Source organism: Schistocerca nitens, chromosome 7 (genome assembly GCF_023898315.1).
Source record: "Schistocerca nitens isolate TAMUIC-IGC-003100 chromosome 7, iqSchNite1.1, whole genome shotgun sequence".
NCBI lineage: Eukaryota > Metazoa > Arthropoda > Insecta > Orthoptera > Acrididae > Schistocerca > Schistocerca nitens.
Window position 1 is genome coordinate 198,617,686 of NC_064620.1, and position 14,598 is coordinate 198,632,283.

The following is a 14,598-nucleotide window of genomic DNA, read 5'->3' on the forward strand; positions in this document are numbered from 1 at the left end:
CTACATAAAAGCCCAGAAGTTGAATCTTCGAATTTTTATTACTTCTGAAATGCAATTTATTTTTTATAAGGATATAAAGTACAGAATGGACTAATCATGTGCGGTTCTAATTATGTGAAAAAGAAGCAAATAGTAATGGTTGGTACCCAGGTTCTCTCTTACCAATTCAGTTACGTCTCTTTTCCTACCAGTCCCACCAATACTTCTGGTAACCTTACCATTACTGTGTTCAAAAATGGTTCAAATGGCTCTGAGCACTATGGGACTCAACTGCTGAGGTCATTAGTCCCCTAGAACTTAGAACTAGTTAAACCTAACTAACCTAAGGACATCACAAACATCCATGCCCGAGGCAGGATTCGAACCTGCGACCGTAGCGGTCTTGCGGTTCCAGACTGCAGCGCCTTTAACCGCACGGCCACTTCGGCCGGCACCATTACTGTGTCATTGAAGTAGTGTACCAAACATGCCTGTCCGTAAAGACATTAAGGCCAAATGATCCTTTAGCTGCGATTTTTATTATAATTATGCTAAAATAAGTCAGTAAATTGACAATGCCACAAATTCAGAGTGTTGTGTAGCGTGCTGGTCATTCGGAGGAGGGGAAAATGCATGGCTCGACGGATAAACTAATGAGTACATCAGTAGATGAGTTTATTTCAATTTTAATCTGAATTATAGTGTGTGAGTGCCTAATATTTCCGTATTTTTGTTCTATGAAAGTTTATCAGTAAACAAGGCCACCAGATTTTATCTGAGAGGGCTCCCTAAAACTTTAGTTATGGCACTGACTCTCTCTCTCTCTCTCTCTCTCTCTCTCTGTGTGTGTGTGTGTGTGTGTGTGTGCACAGTACATCTAGATAAGTTGAGCTTCGTTCCGAAGTTTTGATCGGCAACTTTCGTGTTGACTGTGTTTTGTCTACGACTACTAGCAGCCTTTAGAGGCCTACAGTATGATCAAAGTTGTGATCGGTAGATATCAACTTTATTTTGAGGTTTCGTTGTTGTCATTATAAGAAAATTGTTTCAAAAACCTACATTCCACAACAGTATTTCGTAAAAAAAATCTTTTCATTGAAAGTATAATGAAAAATTTTAAAGAATCGGAACCTGTGATTATTATGGGAGGGGAGGGGTGAGGGGTTGTTTGCTTGAGGAGGTGCTTTGCGGCGACTAAAAGTTTAGACTTTAGGCACTGCATTGTAAAGAAATAATCCTCCGTTCATATCTCCTGTAACTGGCGACGTTAAGCATATACTTTTCCCTTCTTCATGCCAGTCATTTTTCCTAATAATTACTGTAAATACTGAAACAAATCTAAGAAAGTAACAAACAAGTAGTACAGGACTTTACACATGAACAGACAATAGATAACAAGTTTATTCACCAAGTTACAGTCCCAGCTGTCTTTGTTCAAATCGGCTCATTTCGTGAGTAACCGGTAATTTTCGTGCCATTGTCTCCGCTACCAACGTTTTCGACCTATCAGTTTGTAAAACAGACGTTGTAGGTGGCAAGCATAAATAATAATTGTGTGTGTGTGTGTGTTGTTAGCATTGATTCAGGGGCGAAAATACATCCCTCCACACCCACACCCCTTGAAGGTAGTGAGCTGTTTCCCCCACTCTTCACACGCATATCAGCACATGGACCATAACTTTGTGGCAATACTGGAAACGTGTTCTCTTTGTTGTTCAAATATAACGGCGGCAATATGCCGTTGTGCTTATATGGAATGGGCAAAACATTCAGTGGTCTGCGAAATGAGCTGCAAATCCGAGGCGAGCCGAGCGTTGGCGGAAATACAAGAAAACGCTTCCGGGATGGAGAACGATGACAGCAGCTCGCTCCGTCCGCCACGAATTTCTTCAACGTGGCTGACCGAAACCAAACGTGTGCCGCATCCGGCCCGCGGGCCACCAGTTGTTCAACCATGACTTAAATCTTTCCGTGCGACCTCTGATTTCTCTTATTTTATTACGATTGCAAGATGGCAGAATAAATGGTCAGATTCGCACCTTACATGAGACCTTTATACATCGCAACGAGAAGGTGAAGACACCCAACGTAATTCGACTGTTATGAGAACATTTGCCTACCAGTATGTAATGCAAAAAGGGATGAAAGTCAATCGATGGTAATTTACACACCGTTCCTATACGATGCATGTCGTTGAGTAGAAGGTGGAACAGGCAATGCGAGTCGCTTTTAGTTTTGAAAAGCCAACCGTAAAATGGTGTAGCGAAGCCGCACTGCGGGGGTTACGACGGAATCAATTTAAAGGTGTGGCAGGAGGAAGGTCAGCGATCCCGGGCCAGGTGATTCAGGCTGGAGGACGCATGTAGCGGCACATCTGCACAAGGGACAGTAAAAAAGCTTTAGAAAGCTGCGTTTTGGAATTCCAAGAGGATATGAACAAAAGGCAGTGACGCATTTCGTCCAGTAGGTGTGACACACGGAAAGGCCAATGTACTGTAGGCATCTAGAATAGGCACAAAACGTTCGATTTGCGGAGACGCACTAGGAAGGACAAAAATACTGAAGTTTCGACGCAGTTTGATGGAAGGCACATTGCGATTGGTAGAGAGAGTCTCTACAAAATAAGAGGAACGCTCCTATTGGTCGAAAAAAGCCATGACGTGGAAAAGGAAGCCAAGTGGAGGGAGGCAGTTCTGCCATGAGTAGGACAAGAGAGAAGTTTTCTGGGAACTCTTCTCTAAACTGGCGTCAAGTGCAGAACGGAGCGCTTAACGCTCTGTACGACGCAGAGAAGAGATTTGTGTGGACACTGCGTTCACAGCGGCTGCACCTCAGCTAGAAATTAGCTGTAGCAACGTTTAGCTCCAATTGTGGGGAAACGAACCAGCCAAATTAGTTAATTGTTCTTGCAAGAACTGAGAGAGCACTATAATATGCACGCTGCTCCAACCATGCGAATGTATATGGCCACCTAATAAGACTATGGCTGAGTACATGTTTCCTCACATATCGAGAAGCTTACGGAATGTTTCTGCTGGAAAGTTCAGCAAAGGCCAGATTAGTTTTGTGGGAATTTCAGTGGGAGACAGCGGCCTTGCAGTCGGCAGCTCGTCGCAGCTTAAGGTAAATACGGCTTGCAGTGGTGTAAACTTTGTTGGTTCACCAGCTTGTGTCCACTGTAAACTCGAGTGGCCTTGGGTAATCCTGCTCTCAAATTAGTCACTTAACTAACCATCCACTGTAGACTTGAGTGTGATTCGAAATAGTACCGAACTTTGCACCGGAATCGGACGATTTTCGTAGTACTGACCAACATCATAACGTATGTATAGGAGCAATTTTGTAAAGAAACTCCCAATTAAACTTTCATAATATTGTGTTTATGATTAATGTTTTTTTGAGAGTTAATATTTAACTTTGTTGGGTATAAAATTATTTCACTTTTTGATGTTGGCAAGATGCGTTATCCATTGGGCTGTTTTTATGTTGTCGAGTTTAAAACTGTGTAAAATCGTGTAATTTCTTGAGAAAAATTGGGACATTAAACTTGTCATTTCACCTTACACAGCTGTTCTCAGTTCTAGAATAAGGAAAACAGCACCTTCCACGATGACCATGTCTCTCCCTATGTAGGTGGCTGTCATAAAAATATTTTCGTATTCGAAGGAGAAAGATGATCAATAAAATTTCTTGAAAAGATCTCGCTGCAACGAAAAACACCTTTGTTTTAACGGTTGCTACCTCAAGTCACGTATCGTATGTGCTGTGTTTGCAGCCACGCGCCTGCTACACCGCAACCAGTTGCACACTTGTGACCGGTGGGTGGCCATGCGTCAGGCGTCCTCCTCAGCAACCAGTTAACAGGCCGGCAAGCCTATTCCTTGTCTCACGTGTTAGGACATATCGCGTACAACAAGCAAAATGACTCGTGTGTTGTCCATAGATTCTTCGACACTGCCACGAGAGGTACCAGGCTCGCCAACAGCAGCGCGAGCATCTACGACACCTGCGCTGCTATCGCCGTCATTATTTCACCACCAAGTGTCATGTGCCCACTAATAGGTCGCACTACATCTGTGCACCGTGACCATTTCATATCGGCACATGGCCACGAAATTCCCATGTGAACTCCGGAAGCTGTCCCCCTTCACTATAGTGGAGGTCCACCGGATCTACGATCCACTGTGTCCTTTGCTTGAAGAACTTCGTTTGCAGAAGAATCGCTCGCGCAAACAGTGGCATCAGACGAGAAACCCGGTTTTCCGCCAAGAACAGTAACACAGACTGGAATGGTGACTATGACGTCGGCTTCTGGAATGGCGAATGGAGACATGGAAGGACGAGAAGTCTATCTCGCTCTTACAGCCAGGGGAGAATGAAGTTGGTCATGGATTTGAAGACTGACCGAACTCCTAAGCTACCGCCGCACGTCCTTCTATGGCTTAGAGATGACCCAGTCACTGTGGCGAAAATGTTTGTATTTGCCTTTGCGAGAACCGCTTAGTGTTGCACAGAGAGAGTATAAACTTACCTTCCAAATCGTAGACATGATCATTACAGCGGACGACTATCTGCGACCTCGTTTAACGATGCCCATCGAAGTGAGGGCTATTATCAGAAAACTGAATGGGAATAAGGAGTCCGGTGTGCACAAGGTTACCCACCTTCACCTGAAGCACTTGCCTCGTAAACCCTTGCTAAAGTGGTCTCTATCCCAAGTAGAGGGAAGATTTGACACATGAAGCCAAATATCGTTCTATCAGTCTTCTTAACGGATTGGGCAAAACGTTTGAGAGCGTCATACTCACCCACATTTTGGAGCCCTTATTTCAGAAGGCATTAATCGAGCGGAGAACTATGGGTAGATCACATAACTAATGAGGAGGTACTGAATAGAATTGGGGAGAAGATAAATTTGTGGCACAACGTGACTAGAAGAAGGGATCGGTTGGTAGGACATGTTCTGAGGCATCAAGGGATCACCAATTTAGCATTGGAGGGCAGCTTGGAGGGTAAAAATCGTAGAGGGAGACTAAGAGATGAATAAGCAGATTCAGAAGGATGTAGGTTACAGTAGGTACTGGGAGATGCAGAAGCTAGCACAGGATAGAGTAGCATAGAGAGCTGTATCAAACCAGTCTCTGGACTGAAGACTACAACAACGAGCACTATGGGTTTCAACGTAAGGTCTCTGCGGAGTTACAACTTCTACGTTTGCCGGAAATCGTGACACGGAACTTGAACATGATTGAAAGCCACTGCTGCAGTCTTTTTGATATTGTTAAAGCCTCTTATTATATTAGGAGGGAGCAACTGAATCACAAACTACATGATAATACGTCAATTCCTGACTGTCACGTGATGCTTATTGCTAGTTTTCTTATGGACAGGAAGATGTTTGTCACTATAGAGGATCAATCATCTGATTACCGAATGGCGAGGGAAGGGATGCGTCAGGGTTCCGTGTTGTCTCCGATTCATCAGGAAAAAAAAAAAAAAAAAAAAAAAAAAAAAAAAACACCATTTTGCTGATGACAAAGACTTTGTCACCAACGGGCGGCATGTACAGGCCAATGTCGGATGCCTCCAGACACAGATGGATGCCTCGCTTGATGTACGACTAACAAAGTGCAGCTTAACCCGGCTAAGATGGCGACTGCCTACTTTAGTAGGAAACGGCCTTTACTTCCTGCTACTTCGAGGTTACATGGGGAAAATATCCCTTGGAGTTAGACGGCAAAGTGTCTGGGGTCACCTTGGATAAGCAATTTTTTCTCCATAAACACAATGAGGCACTTCGAAATAAGGCATATAGCATGGTCAAACAACTAGTCTCATTTTTTACGAGTATTGAATTAAGCACCACAGAGAAACTTCAACTGTACAAAGCGAAGGTACTCTCCTGGACCCTATATGGCAGTTCGGTCTTGGAGTTAGACAGCGCAACTCGAATCGGCCAACTGCAGGATTTCAAAAATAAACTCCTTAGGTGGATACTGCGTGCCAGTATGTACGCTCGCATCGTCGACCTACGTGCACAATTCCGTGTGGACACTATCATGGAAGCCGTACGTAAATGGACGACAAAATTGCATGACAAGATTCGTGCCCTGCTAGACTCCGTACATAAGATACAAACTCTAGGCTGGACTGTACCCTCCCATGGCAAAAGTCTTCCCATGGCAAAGGTCTGAGGTGCTATGTTCTTTGGTACAATAGCAATGTGACGCTATGCTGGTGATTGGCGATATCTTACAAACGGACATATTGGCCCTGATCAGTTGACTCAAAAGTGTGTTAATGATGTGACTCGCTACATCTCCTCATCTCGTCACCTTACACTTTAAAGTCGCAGTCATCATCGACGATGGAACTTCAACCTACGCCATGAAAATAAAAAGTCCGCTGCTGCGGTCCATCTGTGCTGGAACGTCCAATAGCCTACTCTCCAACGCCAGCCACTCTACCGACCTCTGACCTTAGACTCCAGAGCTATATGGAGCTGACACCAGTCTTCGTCGTGCGACAGACCGAGGCTTTAACACAGCGGACTTCGAGGACTTTGCTGCGTGTCGTAGTGCCAATGCAATCAGAGACAATTAGGGCACCGTGTGAGACACTAACTGTGACGTTGGTAGTTGTGATTCAGTTTCCCGTGGCTGACAGGACACTGGATTTACTGGCTCTCACCTTCTTCAAGAAAGGGACTCCTTTGAGAACTGTGTATTGCGTTTGTGTAATTAAACTCAAAAAAAGGAGAAGATTTCATATTTCATAAATAAACGTCTTACTCACAGCCTACTTGGTCATGTATTTTGCCATGTCTAACACGAATTGCACTTTCATTTGAAGCCACTCGAGAGAAACGGTATCAAAACCCTTCTGGAAATCTAGAGATATGGAATAAATTCCTGTCGATAGCGATCATTACTCCGTGAATAAAGAGCCAGTTGTTTTCACAAGAAAGATATTTTCTGAATCTGAGCTGACTGTGTGTCAATAGATCGTTTTCTTCGACGTATACGTCCCAGAATCCTACTGCAAATTGACGTCAGTGACATCGGCCTGAAATTCCGTGGATTAGTCCTATTTCCTGTCTTGAATATTGGTGTGACCTTGGCAATTCCTAGTCTTTAGGCACGGATCTTTCGTCAAGCTATGGTAGTATATGATTGCTAAGTATGGAGCTATTATATCAACACATTCTGAAAGGAGCATCATTATTATACAGTCTGGACTGGAAGATATGCTTTATTAAATGATTTAAGTTGCCTCGCTACACCAAGAATACCGTTTTGTAAGTTTCTTATGTTTGCAACAGTTCTTCTTTCGAATATCTGAATATTTACTGCATCTTCTTTGATGTATGAATCTCGGACAGTGGGTTTAGTAACTCCACTTTAGTGGTAGTGAAGGTAGTGATTGCATCTTACCCCAAGTGTACTTTACATGCGACCAGAATCTCTCTGAATTTTCCGCCAGATTTAGAAACAGAGTTTCATTGCGGACACTATTAAAATCATCTCACATTGGCGTGGGCGATAAACTTCGAGCTTCAGTGGAGATTGTGTGTGCAATCGTGGTTTAATTATTTTTTGGAAGTAATTTCTATACGTGCATGCCTCCGTAACCAAGGTTGCTAACGCGCTTCAGTGTGGTGGTGCTCGAGTCGGGGGTAAGCCGGATCGAATCCTGGTGGTGGAGGCAATTATTTCTGGCAGTGTTTGGCTGGTGTAAAATTTCTGATCACCATTCTTTGCTGCACCAATGTCCTGGACTAGATTCCAGAACTCTGCGCAGTGTCTCCTGCAGTGATGGCATGTGACACTGCTGACGGTGATCCATCCTTCGGATGGGGACTCAAGCTCGGCAGTCCCCTTGGTGCTAATCGAAAGGATTGAGCTAAGTGTCGGCACCGCGGTTCACCCTCCCCCTTCTTTTCATCCATAACAACACAAACTGATTCAAGCAGCAGTAGCCGGCCGAGACAGACGCAGCAACAGGGAAGTAACCGCTTTTGTGTCATTTACGAGTTCCTAACCAGGAGCAAATTTTTTTGTATCATCTGTGTGCTTTAATAGTTTAGTTTCTTGAGTTTCTGCGTGTAAATTTAATATCTAATAGCCACAGTTGTCGCGTTTTCGTTTGCGTCGGAAAGTAAACCGATTCTGTGATATACTACAAGTTCCTAAACAGGGGAAAATTATTTAGTTTCACCTGAGTGCTTCGGTAGAAGGTTTTTTAATATCTGTGTATTATTAGACACAGTTCGTGCGTTTTTGTCAGGGTCTACAGCAGAGTTGCACAGCATGTGCCGATAGTCCGTTTATCCACATAGTTTAGTTTTCCATGGTCTTCAGTATTGACAGGGACTGCGATTGTTGTGTGCTGATGCAAGCCGAGTTGGTGACACTTCGCTCTCAGCTTCAGGCTGTGATGGCTTCGTTTACACAGCTTGAGGCTGAGGTGGATGGGCACCACAGTTGTGGGCCGGCCGTGGGGATCCAACGGACGTCCAGCACGTCAGAGTCCTCTGATCGGTCCTCACCGGTGGACAACCCAGTTGCTGCTCGCATTGAGGCTGACCACTCACCTGTGGTAGAGTGGGAGGTCGCCCCAGGCCAAAGAAGACGGTGAAAGACTTCCCAGGCGGCCGCACGTAAGGCCTCCTTGGTTTGTCTGAGAAACAGGTTCCAGGTGCTATCTGTGGCTGACACTGTCGCTGAGCCAGATGCAGTCACCTGTCGTGATTCAGAGGAAACCACTCAGCCTGCAAGATCCGGGCAATCGCAGAAGGTGGGATTATTGGTAGTTGGGAGCTCCAACGTCAGGCGCGTTATGGGGCCCCTTGGGGACTTGGCTGACAAGAAGGGTAAGAAAACCAATGTGCACTCCGTGCACATACTGGGTGGAGTCATTTCAGATGTGGAAAGGGTCCTCCCGGATACCATGAAGAGCACAGCGTGCAGCCAACTGCAGGTGGTTGCTCACGTCGGTACCAATGATGTGTGTCACTTTGGATCAGAAGAGATTCTCTCTGGTTTCGAGCGGCTAACAGAAGCGGTAAAGGCTGCCAGTCTTTCTTGCAAGATGAGAGCAGAGCTGATAATTTGCACCATAGTCGACAGGACCGATTGCGGACCTCTGGTACAGAGCCGAGTGGAGGGTCTGAATCAGAGACTGAGACGGTTCTGTCACCGAGTAGGCAGCACATTCCTCGACTTGCGCCAAAGGGTGGTAGGGTTTCGGGTTCCGCTGAACAGGTCAGGTGTCCACTATACGCAGGAGGCGGCTACACGGGTAGCAGGGGCTGTGAGGCTTGGACTCGGCGGTTTTTTAGGTTAGAGGGTCTCGGGAAAACACAAAAAGAGCTGCAGTCACAAAGGGTGCAGGCTGAACACAGGAAGAACGTAGATACATGAACTATTGGTATAACAGTTGTAAATTGTCATAGCTGTGTTGGGAAAGTACCAGAGCTCCAATCGCTGATTGATAGCACTGATGCTCAAATAGTTATAGGCACTGAAAACTGGCTATAGCCGGATATAAGCTCAGACGAAATTTTTGCGAAGAACCTAATGGTGTTCCGAAAGGATAGGCTAAAGACGGTTGGGGGTGGCGTGTTTGTTGCTGTCAGTAGTTGTCGCGAAATTGAAGTATATACTCCCTCTGAGTTACTATGGGCAGAGGTCATTGTTGGCAACCAGAATAAAATAATAATGGGATCCTTTTACCGACCTCCGAATTCAGATGATACAGTTGCTGAAAGGTTCAAAGAAAACTTGAGTTGATTTCAAACACGTACCTGGCTCATACGATAGTAGTTGGTGGTGACTTTAATTTACCTCGATATGTTGGCGAAAATACATGTTTAATTCCGGAGGTACGCATAAAATATCATCCGAAATTGTGCTAAACGCATTCTCTGAACATTATTTCGAGCAGATAATTAATGAGCCCACACGAATAGTAAACGGTTGTGAAAACACACTTGACCTCTTAGCAACAAATAATCCTGAGTTAATAACGAGCATCAAAACCGATTCAGGGATTAGTGAACACAAGATTGTCGTAGCGAGACTGAATATTGTAATCCCCAAACGCTCTAAAAATAAGCGAAAAATATACCTATTCAAAAAAGCAGACAAAAATTCACTTCACGTCTTCCAGACAGACAATCTCCACTCATTCCAAATTAATAATATAAGTGTAGACCAGAAGTGGCTTAAATTCAAAGAAATAGTAAAGGCAACAATTGAGAGATTTACACCAAATAAATTAACAAATGACGGAGCTGATGCTCCTTGGTACACAAACAGGGTTAGAACACTGTTGCAGAAAAAAAGCAACAAACATGCCAAATTTAAACAGACGCAAAATCCCCAAGATTGGCGATCCTTTACAGAAGCTCGAAATTTAGCGCTGACTTCAATGCGAGATGCCTATTACAGTTTCCACAGCGAAACTTTGTCTCGAAACCTGGCAGAAAATCTAAAGAGATTCTGGTCGTATGTGAAGTATGTTAGAGGCAAGAAACAATCAATGCCTTTTCTGCGAGATATCAATGGAGATACTATCGAAGATAGTGCTGCCAAAGCAGAGTTACTAAACACAGCGTTCCAAAACGCCTTCACAAAAGAAGACGAAGTAAATATTCCAGAATGCCAATCGAGAACAGCTGCCAACATGACTAACGTAGAAGTAAATATCCTCGGAGTAGTGAAGCAACTTAAATAACAGAATAAAAGCAAGCCTTCTGGTCCAGATTATATACCAATTAGGTTCCTTTCAGAGTATGCTGATGCATTAGCTCCATACTTAACAATCATATACAACCGTTCGATCGACGAAAGATCCGTACCCAAAAACTGGAAAGTTACACAGGTCACACCAATATTCAAGAAAGGTAATAGGAGTAATCCACTAAATTACAGGCCCAAATCGTTAACGTCGATATGCAGCAAGATTTTAAACATATATTATGTTCAAAAATTATGAATTACCTCGAAGACAACGGTCTAACCTAGAAGACAACGGTCTATTGACACACAGTCAACATGAGTTTAGAAAATATCGTTCCTGTGAAACACAACTAGCTCTTTATTCACATGAAGTGTTGAGTGCTATTGACAAGGGATTTCAGATCGATTACGTATTTCTGTATTTCCGTAAGGCTTTTCACACTGCACCACACAAGCGGCTCGTAGTGAAATTGCGTGCTTATGGAATATCGTCTGAGTTATATGACTGGATTTGTGATTTCCTGTCAGAGAGGTCAGAGTTCGTCGTAATTGACGGAAAGTCATCAAGTAAAACAGAAGTGATTTCTGGCGTTCCCCAAGGTAATGTTATAGGCCCTTTGCTGTTCCTTATCTATACAAACGACTTGGGAGAAAATTTGAGCAGCCATCTTCATTTGTTTATCCAAGACGGCAGCGATGAAGTCATCCAAGATGGCGGCGATGACGTCAACCAGGATGGCGGCCGTGACGTAATTCAAGATGGCGTATTTTGGCGGGAAGTTTCAATTCTGGCATGAAGAAGGTCAATTGAGCTACCTCCACTAACCTAACCCCCCACCCCCAGGAAATGACGAGAAGTTCAATTTACAACATGATGATACGTCACACCTAGGAAAATGGCGGGAAAAATGCACTTGTCTTTATTATTTAAGCAATTTCAAGCATGTGTGTTCGCCACTGAGTCTGGACTTCAATTGGGTTAGTTGATATCGTCACCACCAGAGAGCACCACTGTGATGTCAGATCATGATGCAAGTACAATCATTCAAGATGGCTGCATGTGGTGTGTTCACCTCGAGTTCCAGACCCCAACTGGCGTAGTTCATATTGGTGCCACCAGAGGGCGCTCTCCTGAAGTCAAATCATGAGAAAAGTTCAGTTATTCAATATGGCTGCACCCGATGTATCCACCACGAACTCCAGAGCTCAAGTGGGTTTAGTTCATATCGTCAACACCAGAGCACCAGAGGACGCCACTGCGATGTCGGGTGTTGATACATGATCGTCTGCTCTCTCTCCTGCGTGCGTTATAATCAGACATGTGCCTCGCCACTGGCTCGCGGGCGTCCGAACGCTTATGTCACGCACCTTTGGCCATCACCTCCATACATGTGCCAGACAATGCCTTTTGTAAATATGCTAACTAAAGTAACACCCACATTGCGCATCTAACCTATCAATTACCTAAGTACTTAATTAGATTTCAATTTTAATCATATTCAATAATTAAATTTACAGTTTCACTATTCAATGATTGGCAACAGCCTTGCCGCAGTGGATACACCGGTTCCCGTGAGATCACCGAAGTTACGCACTGTCAGCCATGGTCGGGACTTGGATGGGTGACCATCCAGGCCACCATGTGCTGTTGCCATTTTTCGGGGTGCACTAAGCCTCGTGACGCCAATTGACGAGCTACTCAGCCAAATAGTAGCGGATTTGGTCAAGAATACCATCATAATGACCGGGAGAGCGCTGTGCTGACCCCTCGCCCCTCCTATCCACATTCTTCACTGAGGATGACACGATGGTCGGATGGTCCCAGTAGGCCACTCGTGACCTGACGACGAAGTGCTACTTTTCAATGACCAAATGAGAAGTTCCACATTTTACCACTATCAGCGCAGTGTTCATTCATGATCTAGCACCCCTCACTCCTAGAACGCGGCACTCTTATTGGCAACGTGATTCGTCTTCATATAGGTATGAAAAGGTATCAACTACCTAGTTTCAACTACTTTTCAAGGTCCATACCGCCACCTCTTCCTAGGAACTGGCACTGAGTGAATTCTGGCAGTAAAGAAAGTTCACTTGCGCTTGCGCTACCAACCTAAGAAAATGGGGGGGGGGGGGCGGGGGGGGGGGAATAAAGGACACTTGTACTAACCTCAGCCACCCGACCTCCACTTCCTCCTAGGAACCCGTTCCAAGTGTGAATTCTGCCAGTAAACAAAGCTCACTTGCGTTTTCGCTACCAACATAAGAAAATTGCTGCCCGCATCTCGTGGTCGTGCGGTAGCGTTCTCGCTTCCCACGTCCGGGTCCCCGGGTTCGATTCCCGGCGGGGTCAGGGATTCTCTCTGCCTCGTGATGGCTGGGTGTTGTGTGATGTCCTTAGGTTAGTTAGGTTTAAGTAGTTCTAAGTTCTAGGGGACTGATGACCATAGATGTTAAGTCCCATAGTGCTCAGAGCCATTTAAGAAAATTGCTGTAAACGAAACTCACCACCACCACTAACCTAAGTCGCCCGACTGCCACCTCTTCCTAGCGGCAGGTGGTAAAAGGACTCAGCCCGCACTAGGCTGATGTAGAGAGGAAGGAGTGTACTTTATTTATTTGGGAGCAATTTATTTAGGGATGGATAATATGTATCACTGAACACAGACTCTGACATGCCCCACAGCATACAGACCTGCAAACTACTCCTACATAACTCATGTATAAAGCTCTACACACACACACCCTTGCTAATTGTAAACTGTCAAAAATAATACGTTGCACAACCTACAGACATGCGAAACACTATTAAAAAATGCAGAGCATTTACGTCCACATAGCCAAACAACTCCTAAATTGTCAAAATAATAATCCATCTAAAAACTTTGCATGCTAATCGTCAGCTGTCGAAATCATACAGCAGTCTTCCTTTAAACAACAGCCCCACCACCAAGTGTATTCGCCACAGAGTCCATAGCCCAACTGAATTAGTTCATATCGATGACACTATAGGACGTTGTAGTGACCTCAGTACCGTAATCTAACCTAGTGTGTTCACCACAAGCTCCAGACTCCAACTGTCTTAGCACATTTCGCGCCGCCAGAGGGCGCCACCGTGACACCAGAGTCTGGAGATGTGCATAGAAAAGTGAGCAAGCAAAGAAGCAGGTTCAGAGCAAATAAAGTAACGCGATTGTGCCGAGGGGAAACGGGTGCACGTTAGTACACATTAGTAGACGTTAGTACACGTTTATGTACGTTAATGTATGTGACATTCTTCACTTGAAATATACCACTTGGAGTTCATTCTAGTGTGTAGCTGTTGTAGCTCAATATTCAAGCTCCTGTCCTCAGTGGGAGAGCAGCGTAATTGAGTAAGAGTGTTTCAGTATTTGAAGGTATGTATGGCATTTTGCGAGGTTTAGATGTCGGAGCAATATGGTGATCAGTGTAAAATAACCGCCGGAAGTCTCGTCTGCAGAAGGAAAAAAGGCGGACAGTGCTTCGATATCGGAGGTATCAGTAATTCACTGGGGAAATTCGATAAGATTGAATAATAATGCTCGATTGATTGTGGCGGGATATAGGAGCAGTGAGAATATTTGCATATGTTGAGAGCAGGAAGGCTGTCACGTTATGTCCGCGAGGAACACCGGATTCGGTGATATTTTGGTAAACAGGTTCTGTTAGGGCAGGAAATTTGCTGAGACAACAAGAAAGCGAGCGTTAACTACACTCCTGGAAATTGAAATAAGAACACCGTGAATTCATTGTCCCAGGAAGGGGAAACTTTATTGACACATTCCTGGGGTCAGATACATCACATGATCACACTGACAGAACCACAGGCACATAGACACAGGCAACAGAGCATGCACAA

At 44.6% G+C, this 14,598-nt stretch overlaps 1 pseudogene; it reads left to right on the forward strand.

Annotated features, from left to right (window-relative positions):
* Positions 1-12,257: 12,257 nt before the first annotated feature.
* On the forward strand, positions 12,258-12,375 carry LOC126196038 (5S ribosomal RNA; annotated as a pseudogene).
* The last annotated feature ends 2,223 nt before the right edge of the window (positions 12,376-14,598 follow it).